Genomic DNA, 12,978 nt, shown 5'->3' with positions numbered 1-12,978 from the left:
ACATGTCAATCTATTAATCGCTTTATGTCACTTTCGATGATGAAAAGAAGTAAGAGCATCTTTTTGTGACATACCGAAAGAGTCAATAGACTATGGTGCTATGGACTTTTTGTGCATAAGCTTAGTTATATCGGAATTGTAGACAACATATTATTTTGATTATCTGACTATCTCAACGCAGTGTGTTGTTATATCGGGTTGTGTTGCACATCAGATTCGTTATATTTTACTGCTTAATTTCCCCAAGGTTCCATAAAAGGACCCGTTCTCTTCCTTGCATATATAAACGACAAAATCGTGATATTCACTCTCCCGCAGAAATATTAAGATTGCTATGTTGCTTATATTCAGACTGCAAAGAACAATTTGACAGAATTTAGAAAAAAAGCGTGAGTCCTATGGTATATCTCTCTTTTGTGAGTTGGATGTGTTGCTGATATGGGGTAAACTACTAAAATTATAACTTCAACGTATAGGAGTGCCATAACTAGGAACAGTGTATAAGTGTATAAGTATAAGTACATTTGTATATACTTTAGATTCGTGAAAAGTTATAATACAAAACGTGTAACAGAATAATAAAGAAAGCGAAAAACAAAACAACTAGTCATTACTATATATATTACCTAACTGTTTGTTACTATATTACACAGGTTAAGCTTTATCTTATGAAACGTCGTTACTTTATTATTTATATTAGGTACATTCTTCTTCTACCATGTTGATTAATTTGTAACGTTTTACTTGAACAAATTATAGTCAGTTCAATAAAACTGCATTTAGATACTAGAATTAACCACTTTACATTACATTGTAAATCTAAAAGTGGTATTGCCAATACTGAACTGAGTAAATAAGTAGTTTATTATTGTATTATTAATGACAAATGACAGGCATAAATTCAGCCATGACAGCGTAGTTGTCACGCTGAGGTACGACGAGGCCGCTTTGCAGATGAAGACAAATACCAACAAAAGACCATATGTCAGATTAATGCCAGTTGCTAAATAATCAATTAAATGACGGCAACCTTTGGACCATTTCAGCATAAAACATTATATCATTATAGTAAGTCCCTTACATATACTCATGTTATTCATGGTGCCCATGAAAGCAAAGTTGGTTACCCCTTCAGTTGGCGGAAGCGTACTTTGAAAGTGCATGCTGCTTTTTATTATTATTATCGATTGCAAATATATACCGACACTTTGTTATGTTTGCAAAGTTTCAAAACAATTATGACCAATGCGTGCGCGTTGCATCTTTAAATTAAGCGGTATAAATGTTGCAAGTTGCTATTCAGTATAATATTGCAACTTCGTTTTGCCTTAATATAATACATCAAATATTAAAATACGATATATTTCGATGGTGAAGAAATACACTCATAATAAGGCATGTGAGGACACATACGATGTACATTCCCGTAGTATAATTTTTATCTACTTACACTAATGTGTGGTACTCCCGTAGTATTTTTTTATCTACTTACACTAATGTGTGGTTTGACAATGATAACAAACATTTCATGAGGTGAATATGCGAATAACAAGTTAACAAACACAATAGTTGAACTTTTGTTTGGAATTTAATTATTTAAAAACGTTAATTGCAAACTTTATTTCAAAGTCTAGCCTTGATGTCAATAGTATACTTGCAGTAATTGGTGAACTCATGTTCAACGTTATTTTAATTGAGAACTGTCAATGAAAACAAACTTAACCTTCTACTATTGCGTCGTTAGCACCCGTGAATACAAAAGATCGCCGCTATCTGTTGAGAACAAAAGAATGTTTCCCAGGCATATAAAATTAAACCCCGCTGTAGCAGCATGCACTATGAACGAGGTACGATGATACCAGTATGTGACCTACCTTAACACAAACTTTCAGCGCAATATTTTCATCCTATCTAAAGTTATTGAGTGCAACACTGACCTTGACCAAAGGGGACCAAAAGAAAACCTTATAAAAATAGTTGTTTCGCGCAAACACATTTATGGACCTTGTTTGATGACCTCAAATGAATTTCAACTTGCGTCTTACTTAACTGACTTTTCTCTAAGTAACACACGGGTATAAAATCACGTTTAAAGGCTAGTCAAAAGGTTATGGGTCATAGTAAGTGATTGCTTTAAAAACAACTGAAGCAATGTCTAGTTTTATTTTAATATCTGTAGTAGACATACAGATATAATGTTGCATGCAATTTCCGGACTTGTCTAAGAATGAAAGGGGAATAAATCTGCTAAATTACGGGTCAGAGTTATTAGCCTTTGTCAGAGCCCACAAATGATAACACAAAAGACATGCGTGAAGTTTCAAACTGTGATCAGACTTATAGAACTAGTAATTGATCTGACATAGTGACCCCAAACACATGTTAACTAATTAAAAACCTATAATTAAAACCTAAATCTAATCAAAGTACTGACAGTACTGGTGTGACGATGCTTTTGAACAGGATTGATATAAAAGCATCTATTTAAGTTTATCTACATCACCCCAATTGTGTATGTGGGTACGAACATTTTTGGTAGGAAAAAAATGGGTAGGAAAATTGTGGGTACAAAAATTACACCAAAACAAAATTGGGTACGGACAAAGATTTGGTTACGAAAAAAAAATTGGGTAGGAAAAAAATTGGGTACGAAAATATATTTGGGTACGAGCAAAAATTTGGGTACGAAAAAAATGGGTTCGAAAAAAATTGGGTACGAAAAATGTAGGGTACGAAAAAAAAATGGGGGTACGGGGAAGTAGTACCCATGGGAAACTTGATCCATTCAGCGAAACTGGGATGCGGGTTACACTCTCGATCAAATATAACAAGAAATATCTTTAAAAAGATATTTGACGTGTATTTTCTGTAACACTTGTCTTAAAAAAAAACGTTATGTTACAGTAAAACGTTTGTGGGTTATAACATAATGTTTCAGCATATAATTCAAAACTTGACATGCTCTTTAATTACACCATGCTCTTTAATTTCACATGTATATAATACCAAACTTTATATTTCGTTGTTTCCTTTCCTAAGTTAATGATGCTATGTGTACGGACGTGATTTCACATGCCCATGTGCATAAACATATATTTTTTCTCTTTTGATTATTATTTTTCTCTAATTCAATAAGCTTAGGTATGTTTGTTCGTTAAGTACGGCAATAATTTCATGATGATTCCCGAAAGTAGGTATGAGCACATAGTCGTAAGAGCACTTGAATACGTGAGTTCGCCCATGAACACATGGTAAGGTTAACTAAATCTCCGCGATATGACATAATATGTGTTTAAAACAGCAAACAATATCCAACAAACGAATGAATTATCAAACATAGTATGTGCACTGATGTGGCTCTGTAATTTCTGTTTGAAAAGTTTATAAAATATGCAAAATAAGAAAGCATGCATAAGAGCGAGTTTCATGGATGTCATATGGCTATTATACTATTTATATACCATAGTCGCTACAACGTTTACAAATGGCAGGTTCGAAATAATTCGTTTTCTTTACATTCATGATCGCGTTGAACGTTAATTATACACGTTTTAATTCGCAATTTATTTACTGAATCACGACAAATGTCAAATACAATACAGGAAATGCATAGTTGTTTCATTGATCTATAAACATATAATGGATTGAATATAACTGATTTAAAATTAACGTTTTCAAACTATTATTAAATCTTTTTCCCATAATATGCTGTCCTATTTATAGCTGAGCTTCATATACCTTTATCTATGATAATCAGCGAGGTATGCCGAGAAAAATCGAGCTATCTCAATCGGACTGGCTCGGTCTTTTACATAGGTCGCTATTGCGAAGAATTTTCATGGTATGATAACTTAGACGAGCTGCTTCGCAGCATCGTCAAAAACTATATTTTGATACAATCATTGTTTGCCATTGATCAAAAATCAAAGCAGACATTTTTCATCAATGCAGTGGGACCTGAAAACTTTTATTATTCAATATAAAACATACTATGTTAATATGTTCATGAGCAAGAACAAAAGTGATAGCATACAGCAGTAATGTCAAACATATTATACATGATATGCTAGTATATACAGTTTTTTTTTGCTTTGGTTGCCTGTGGTATATGTTGTTATTTTAAAATGTAATAATAAATACTTTAGATGAGTTGCTTAAAGTGGGGTAGAAGACAACTGGACTGGATTATGAAAGTTTATGTGTTTCAATTTTTGTTCACAAATATGAAGTGTATCGTTGTTGAGGGCTATTTCTTTTTCAACTTGGATCTTTAGTTTTAAATAATTTATAAAGCAGTTAAAGTAGATGTTTGTTTTTTGTATTTCATGCTGAATATGAAATATTTCATTAATATACTAATGTAGTTCACAGTATTATTTATTTCTTTTATTTTGGAGGTATTTACACCGAAACTAATATTTAAGAGGGACAGTTTAACTTTAAATTGTTGTTTCTCTAGAAATGTTGTCAATTGGTTCCATAGAGTTTGAATATGTTTACACTCCCAGAAAATGTGTTTTATTGTTTCAATGTGTTCGCTGCATATATCACATGAATTTGTGTTAGATAGGTTACACTTAAAAAGATATTTATTTGTAGCTATGATTCTATGGACGTATTTATATTGAAAATTTCTCAGTGTGCTATCAAAAGTTGCTTTATATGGCATGATTAATATGTGTTTCCAATTAAATTCTTGTTCTCGAAAGAGTTTTCTACAGGGGTTTTTAATTTGTAGTGTGTAGAATATTTTGTTCGTTTTGTTTTGTCTTGCAAGTATTTTTTCTACGAATGTTGTTTGAGTGCATGGTGTGTTATTTGTATTGGTTATAGATCTTATATGCATGTGTATGCTTTTGATTAGTGTGTAGTACATCAGGAAATTACTTGAAGGTATTCCGTATATGTAACATATTATCAAAAGAAAAGAAGTCCTTAATTATGTAGTCGTATAATTGGTCGACATATTTAATGCTTTGTTCAAACCAATGTTATAGAAAAACGTCTTATTGTTATAAGTTATGTCTTTATTGTTCCAAAAATTAGTTTTACTATTGGTTTGGGTTTCTAGATTATGAGTAACATTACTCCATGCTGATAGAACATAAGATAGAAATATGTTTTCGTTTGAAATTTCATATAAAATATTATTACTGATGTTACATTCAAAAAGTAAGGAATCACCATTTTTTTATAGAATTTTCTGGTAGAATAGTTTTCATTTACTCGTATTGGTACTATTTAGGTATCTTTTAACTAGGGATGGCAACGAATACCGATTTCGGTATTCGAATATTCGGTCACCCTTTCGAACGAATATTCGGATATTCGGTCAACATCTGTTGGGAAAAAAGTCAACTTTGTTTACCGTACCATTACTCCATGAATTCTACTTTCGTTTTTACCGGAAGCTCACCGGAAGTTCACCGGAAGTGACTAAATATTGACACAGCGTTGCCGTCGCTAATTCAAAGCTGATTTTGTTGATTCCTTTTTATTGTTAAAATTGAATGACAAAAACTGTTTTTAAACTATTAATATCGTACATCAACAATAGAACGAGAAACATAATATTACATGACGACACAATACTTACATGACAAAACAGTTAGATCTACATATAATTAAAGCTGAACTTAAACGAATTATGTACATAGCCACAACACACTTTGAACCTGTTTAACAGACTAAACAGTCAGTCTTTTAAAGTTGTCGCGTTTAAAAGACACTTGGATCGGCGACTTCTTATCAGATGATGTCGTGAAATACTTCCAAGCAGCGGAAGGCGTAGGTGGCATTTTGCTTGGACAGATATTTACTTTATGCGTGTAGCAATTATAATATTTTCAATTAAATGAGGGTGCAATACCAAAAACATTTCTTTAAGTATAATACCTGATTGAATATTGAGTAGTTAATTAATGTTTGGACCGTATGATACGCAAATACTCATTAGAGGTTGAGTAAATTATTTTCTAAAAGCTTTTTTGATTGGACAACGTGATTATAACCATACGATCTGTTTTGTTTTTCACATCAAGTCGGCTCTTTCTTTACTCATTTAATCTTTGATCATTTTAAAGCGGGTATATACGATTTTTTATATGTGTTTAATTGTAATATATTGAAACAATATGTTACAATAACACAACATAGGCAAAAAAAATTATACATTAAAGCCGAATTTCATAAAATGCAACAAAGACAAATAAGCGCCCCGAGCCGATAGTGACGTACATATTGTCCTACAATAACCGAAGCATTCGTCTTTGTATTAGGATCGGAGTTAGTGTTCGTGTGTCGTAGGAATAGATATCGTTGCAAGGATTCAAATAAACCGTTAAACTAAGTTTCGATTCAAATCGTACATGTATGGTATACATGCTGGCGAATTCGGCTGTACAGCCGTTTTCAATTTCAGAATTAAAAATCTGGCTTATTTCGCATTTTTCGACACATGATCTTCTTAACTTTTATTTTAATTTATATTGAACTATATATATATAATAAGTGTTTTACACAGTTTATATAAATTCATAAATATTTGACAAAATCGTATATACCCGCTTTAAATGTAATTCGAGTAATTAGATCAAGACGGGTCGGTGTTTTAATTGCCATACGGTCTTATTTGTTTTTTACACAAAGTTGGCTTTTCCTTTACTCATTTAATCTTTGATAATTTTAAATGTAATTCGAGTCATTGGATCAAGTGCAGGTCGGTGTTTTGATTGCCGACGCGATTTGCACCTATCATAATTTTAACACAAAGTGTCTGGCTTTGTTAGCGGGATTTATGACCGGTATACTGTCATCACCATAGCGACGCATTATCGCGCCAACCGGAATAAACATTATGACACGAGGAACAACTTTTTTGACAATGTTTGAGGCAAATTTTACGAATACAAAGTCTTTGAAATTACTCGATTTTTTATTTTTTCTTCCGAATATTCGATTCGGAAAACAGTATCCGAATATTCGGTCCAGGACCGAATATTCGGATATTCGGATATTCGTTGACATCCCTACTTTTAACCCAACTGCATTTGATTGCATTCAAGAAAGCCTCAATGTTCGTTAATTGGATACCACCATTTTTGAATTATCTGAGTTCGTTTGATTTTATCAGGTTTATCGTCCCGTATGAAATTAAATATTGTTGATTTTATAGCGTTAATAATATCGTTTTGTGGATTTGGGAGAACTGTTAGTACATAAATTAATTTAGGAAGTGCAAACGTTTTCAATTCTGTCAAATACTTTTTTTCTGATTAGTGTAAGTTAACGGTGTTGCCATGATTTTAAGCAGTTTTTAAAATTCTGTAATTTAGGCAGGATGTTCTTTAGGACCGTATCGTTTTCATTATTTGTAAATGTGATTCCTAACGTAGTGGCTTCATCTGATTTCCAATTACATTTCATTTCTTTTTAGCTCATCTATTTTTTGAAAAAAAAAATGAGCTATTGTCATCACCTTGGCGTCGGCGTCTGCATTCTAACTTGGTACACTTACTTACTATCATGAGGGGACTGGGCAGGCAAAGTTAGATAACTCTGGCGTGCATTTTGACAGAATTATGTGCCCCTTTTATACTAAAATTTTGGTTAAGTTTTGTGTTTAGGTCCATTTTATTCCATAAGTATCAAAGCTATTGCTTTCATACTTGCAACACTTACTAACTATCATAAGGGGACTGTGCAGGCAAAGTAATGTAACTCTGACTGGCATTTTGACAGAATTATGTGCCCTTTTTATACTTAGAAAACTGAAAATTTGGATAAGTTTTGTGTTTAGGTCCACTTTATTCCTACAGTATCAAAGCTATTGCTTTCATACTTGCAACACTTATTAACTATCATAAGGGGACTGTGTAGGCAAAGTTATGTAACTCTGACTGGCATTTGGACGGAATTATGGGCCCTTTTTTTCCTAAGAAATTGATTACCCCTAAAGTATCATAGATATTGCTTTCATACTTGGAACACTCGCAAACTATCATAAGGGTACAGTAAAAGGACAAGTTGCATAACTCTGGTTATTTTTTTTACGGAATTATGGCCTATTTTTGACTAAGTAACTTTGAATATATGGTTAAATTTTGTGTTTCGATCCACTTTACTTCTTAAGTATCAAGGCTATTGCTTTCAAACTTCAAATACTTTCATGCTATCATGAGGTTACTGTACCTGGCAAGTAGAATGTTACCTTGACCTTTGAATGACCTTGACTCTCAAGGTCAAATTATTAAATTTTGCTAAAATTGCCATAACTTTTTTATTTATGATTAGATTTGATTGATACTTTGACAAAACTACTCTTACCTGACATACCACAATAGACTCCACCCAAACCATCCCCCGTGCCCTTCACCCCCCCCCCGAACCCCCCCCCCTATTTTTTTTTTTTTTTTAAGGTCATCTCACAAATGACCACCACCACCCTCACACTTTACCCCACCCCCACCCACCCCACCCTCCCCCAATTTTTTTTTTAAACGGTTAAAAAACACAAATATTTATTTTTATTATTTTATGTTAGAAATACCGTCCAACCATCGCACCCAAGAATCCCCCCACCCCACTCCCCCCACCCGAATCCCCCCCCCTAATTATTTTTTTTAAGATCATCTCACAAATGACCACCACACCCTCACACTATACCCACCCCACCCCACCCCCCATTTTATTTTATTTTTGAAACGGTTAAAAACACAAATATTTATTTTTATTATTTTATGTTTGAAATACCGTCCAACCATCGTACCCAAGAACACACTATACACCCCTCTTCACTGCACCCCTCCCTCCTTTGTGATTGAAAATAAGAGTCCCTTCACCTTTAAAAAGAAAATAGATGAGCGGTCTGCACCCGCAAGGCGGTGCTCTTGTTTATAATAGACATTACTTTGTTTTAATTAACCTCCTCTTAGCACAGTACATTTACTTTTGTTTAGTTTAATACCCGATGTCATTCCGAAAAGGGTAAGTGACTCTATTAGGTTGTGGAAAGAGTCGTAATTGTCATTTAAAAAATAAGTTGCATCGTCAGCAAATAGGGACTGTTTGATTTCTTCGTCCGGTTCTAGCGATATGCCATTTATATGTTTATTTGATTTAATGTGATGTGATAGATACTCGACCTGAAAACTTAACACTTATTTTTTTGGCCTTAAAGCTGGTTATTTTTACTTGTTAACTCACAACAGTTTATCAGATAATGTTTAAACAATTTGATCATTGGCAAACAAAATATTAATGACAAGAAAATGCCATTAGCAAAAATGACACTCAGTATGAAAGCAATGTAAACTGCTTGTCAAAAAAACCACATACACTTTTTGATCGATGTAAAACGGAAAATTAATCCGACAGATACTTAATGTCAATGCTGTGTCATCTTTGGGAAAGCTGCGATTTGGAACGTCCACCTTTTAATATATATAGGTCTTGGTTCATCAATCTTGGGTGGTTTATACTTGTTAAATCTATTTTCATTTTGAAAACAGGAATATGTACTTGCCTATGTTTGCTTTTATATCATTATAAATTACGATGACTTTGAATTTGTATTTCTTTATTAAATATTCTTCAGATAGTTCAAGCTATATTACTCAAACGTGTGTTTGCCATGGAGTAATACCCTGGTGTGATGTTTGCATCCAAATATTTAAAATTTCGTCTAGAGAGTAATAAGATAAGGTCACTCAACATTCCATCTTGTTGAAATGAATGCTCATATCTCTTGTATACCCTTTGAATTGATGTCATGCAAAATAATTGAATGATGGAATATACAAAACTCAATCCTAAAAATATTTTCTTTTTTTTCTGAAAAAAATAATATCACGAGACGGATGGAAGAACAGACACGGTTGGACGGATAGTAAGACTGCTATATGCCCCTCCCCCACCCCCCATTAATGGAGGCAAAAACCCCTTTCATCTTCTTTCTTTTACTAATTAAAAAAAATCAAAAATTTGGTTTAAAAAAGGTTGGCCCCATTCCTGAACTTACGGATATTACAATATGAATACATCTGCATTGCTTATCACATTCAGCGTACACAATGATTGTAGAGCAGCGTGCCTTAAAGGACTTAGGTACATTTGAGAATATAATTGACCAGGCATTTGAAATACCAACAGTAATTATTCATTCTTGAACCTGTTTACAAAGTTCAGAAGACTTGTTTAACTACCACTAGGTAGAGCCTTTGTCAAGGGAGACAACTGTCACAAAAAGTGCGACTCACTTCAGGGCCTTGGAAGATACAGTACTTGGCAATTGCCAGCTGGTATATAATGTATATCTTTACAACCTGTTTATTTCTCTTAAATATTCTTAAATTAGTTCATTGACAGCTCTGTCTCACTCCTGCCAACATTTGGTTTACAATGTATACATTTTAAAATCAGCTTTATATTGATGGTAACGCTTGTATTTTAGGCAGCGTTTTTCATATTCTGGACATAATATACCCATTGTTTTGTGGCTTGGTATATACACCATTTAACATGTCCAGGCAAAGATATTGTCCACAAATAATGTGCATGTTAGCATTTCTTTTACGGAAAATCTCAAATTCGGTAACAACATTTTACAAACAAATCTGGCTGTATTCTTGGCTTCTTAAGCATATGTATCCACAGTATCATAAGAATGCAGTTCAATTGAATGAGTTTCATATCTTCAAAATTGCATACATATACGAATACATATGTTGTAAGGGGCATTTTTATGGCAAGTGATTTTAAAATTTACTGATTAGTGAATAATTTACAGTCTGGACAGATTAATAAGCGCGGTGTATTCATAAATTATTTTTTTGCCCAACACTGTAAACTTGATGTTTTGTAAAATAATTAATACTACTATGATTTAATTCTTGAATATCCTTTTGTTAAATTTATCTTCAATAAATAAAATTATAAAACAAGTCTTTATCTACAAAAAATATTCGTTTATGTTTTCTTCATTATATTATTGATTGCAAACAAGTGAGTGCGAATAATTCATACGAGCGTTATTGGGACTTTTAAGAGGTTCTTCGTCAATCGAAATGTAAACAAAGCTATTCAAGACATCAAAGATAAAACCAGTTCAATTTAATAAATTACGACTGAGTGTTTATATTAAGGCCACAATTTATATACCTAAGCAAAAGTCTCAAATATGATTATGATAAGTACCATGGAATGAAGAAAGTACGTATCGTAATCGATCTCTGTATGAACGATTTCAAATAAGTAGAAAAAATGACAGTTGCAACAATTTAAGTCCGTTATAAAATTATTTTTCTTAGTTCATTGATTCATAAACTGGTAGAGATTGTCAATGTATTATTTCAATAGTAATAAACCATGATTGTTTTGAAATGATAAATAATAATATAAACTGTTTCTGAATACATCGTTCCTCAATATGTTGACACGAAAATAAGTAAACACTTCATGTTTAATAGCCTCGAAAAATATGTTTTCTTAGGAGACCAAATAAGTAGTTCGTCGACTCCTTGCATATCGTACATTGTTGAAAGAAGAGTCATTTATAGGCAATACAGTCGTATCGTCATTTCGAGCTCGTAATATGTGAAATTTAATGAAAAATACCAACCAAATCCAATATGCAATTATGCAAAGATATCTGGGTGAACTGCTTTACAAATGCAGACACTCTTTTTACCAGCTGTTAACATATTTGCAGAAGAAAACGATATGACTTTCTTATATCAGAAAACAGATACCATTCATCAACATCTGATAAATTACATGTGTAATTATAAAAGAGTCGATAAAGAAAGACTTGCTCGCCAATATTAACTTGTTTTAAGGACTCACTACTGTGTTACGCATCTGTGTCGCCTATTTCATTTTCACAGAACCTGAAATCAGTTTGTACAAAAAAGCACTTCATGCCCCTTTTGTGAAAGATACTGAGTATTAATGCCATAATTCATACACAATGAATGCCAGAAAACATAAAGAAGATTATATCGATTTAAATCAGTCTATATAACCCCCCCCCCAAAAAAAAAAACAAAAAAAAAACACACACACACAAAACGCACACACACACACACACACACAAACATAAGGATCTTAATAATGCATATAAATTTAAAAAAAATATTTCAGCGTAGCATCATGGACTGTGGTACCATTAAATTAGAAGTTGCTATACAAGTATCTTAAAGTTGGCATAAACAACATGGACGTCACCAATAACATGCAAAACAGGCACAGATACGAAATTTACGAGAAAGCTGAATTTGACGGATTTATATTTATGAAAATAAAGATCTCGATGTTAGAGTACTTTTTTCATAACAACATATAAATCGACTTGCACATATGTATATGTAGACTAAATCGACGAGGGATTATACCAAAGACGACAATATTTCCCAGTAAATGATGATTAAATGAAAAAGTCTATTAAGTCATTCTTGCGTTTTAAACATATGTATAACTATATTAAATGCTCCCTAAATTTATTAAATCTATACATCGCTGTATACAACATAACAACATAACATAAGCAATATAATACACGCGTTGTTTTTTATATTAATAAAATCAGAATAAGAGCCGTATAAACATGAAAGCTTAGGACATTCCAGGAAAGAATTATGTTTAAATAACAAAGATCCCACATAAAAATAAATCTTTTATTTCAAACTTGTTAATACACAGCGTTAAATAGTAAGCTAACTTTTCTGCTTTCATATGATAAACATTCATGTGTTTTATGCATTTGCAATTATTGGCACGAATTGGAAAGTCAAGCATCTGTGCAGTCTGTTAAACAGTCCCTGACTTCGTTTCTTTATATAGAGGTTAAAAGGCTCGCGCTTGGTATGAGCTATCATGCGTCTTTAGAGACCAGACCAAAACTCTTACTTATTTTCCCCGTTCAATATAGTTTATTGTCCTCGGTGTATGGGAAACGGCAACACACTCCACACCGTGGAATGA

The sequence above is a fragment of the Dreissena polymorpha genome, chromosome 2 (genome assembly GCF_020536995.1).
Source record: "Dreissena polymorpha isolate Duluth1 chromosome 2, UMN_Dpol_1.0, whole genome shotgun sequence".
Lineage (NCBI taxonomy): Eukaryota > Metazoa > Mollusca > Bivalvia > Myida > Dreissenidae > Dreissena > Dreissena polymorpha.
The sequence above is the reverse complement of the archived record's forward strand: the minus strand, read 5'-3'. Positions refer to the sequence as shown.